This window comes from Arachis duranensis, chromosome 5 (genome assembly GCF_000817695.3).
Source record: "Arachis duranensis cultivar V14167 chromosome 5, aradu.V14167.gnm2.J7QH, whole genome shotgun sequence".
NCBI lineage: Eukaryota > Viridiplantae > Streptophyta > Magnoliopsida > Fabales > Fabaceae > Arachis > Arachis duranensis.
The window spans coordinates 45,368,075-45,369,311 of NC_029776.3; positions in this window are offsets into that span (position 1 = coordinate 45,368,075).

A 1,237-nucleotide genomic window follows, 5' to 3' on the forward strand; every position below is an offset into this window, starting at 1 on the left:
AGAAAAATCGAACTTGGAGAAATAGAAGAAAACCTCGAAAGAAAAGCCGAAGAGCAGAAGCAACAAAGCCACCCCTCGAAGCGGAAAACTGAAAAAAATAGATGGAGAAAATCTGGAAATCACCCCTCTTCCGCAGAAAGCAGCGACAGAACAGATGGAAGAAACTACGAAAGAAACAGAAAATGAGAGAGTAAAGGGAGAAGTTACGAAGAAGGAGTGAAGAAGAGAAACCGTTTTTTGATGGAGAAGTTCAAAATAAAAGACCAAGAGAAAACGGGGCAATTAATGCCAATTAAATGCAGATATTAAGACCCTCTCGCGTTCCCAAAAAAGCGCCGGTATAAAAACGCGCGCTTTCAGAGGAAAACATTCTACATTCAAAAGCTACTACAAAGGAATCGACAAAATGCTTGAGTTCGGCTTCACCAAAGAAGAACTGAAGTCAAAGACTCGACCTCAACAAAAAGACCGAGCTCAAGCAGGGGCACTGTTCATACCCTGGGTCGAGCCGTCCGACCCGGGATGTTCTACAGACAAAGCGACCGACCTCTTTAGGTCAAGTGGACCGACTTCTTCGCAAAGAACTCGGTCCAAATCGACATGAGAGCCCAGTAAAGGACCCAAACAGAGGAACACGACCCAAATCCTAGGGCAACCCAAGCCTATAGAGATAAAGGCGGTTCCATTGAAGATTGACCTCAGCTCAAAGATAAAGATAAGATAAGATAACTAACTTATCTTATCCAAAAGGTCACATCTCATCATTATAAATACGCTGGAGCACCCAGGTATAACATATACTCTGATTCTACTCAATACCTGTTTCATACCCTTGCTAACTTAAGCATCGGAGTCCCTTGCAGGTATCCCCACCCTCCAGGGACGAAGGATCAGCAGCATTCTCAGTTCCACAAGTCGGACATACCAGCTCCGACCGCTACACACCTGCCGGACACGTCAGCTCCGACGAACACAGAAGATCTCATCCGAGATCGGCCTACAGTTTCAGGTAACCCTCGGAACACTTATCTTTTTAAAACTTTTTCAAAAATCAAATCTTTTTCATTTTTCTTATTAATTTATGAAAATCTTTTAAAATATTTTTCAAAAATCTTTTTCTTAGTTTTATCTTTATTTTCGAAAATTATGCTAATAATTAATATGATTGATTCAAAAATTTGAAGTTTGTTACTTTCTTGTTAAGAAATGTTCAATCTTTAAATTCTAGAATCTTATC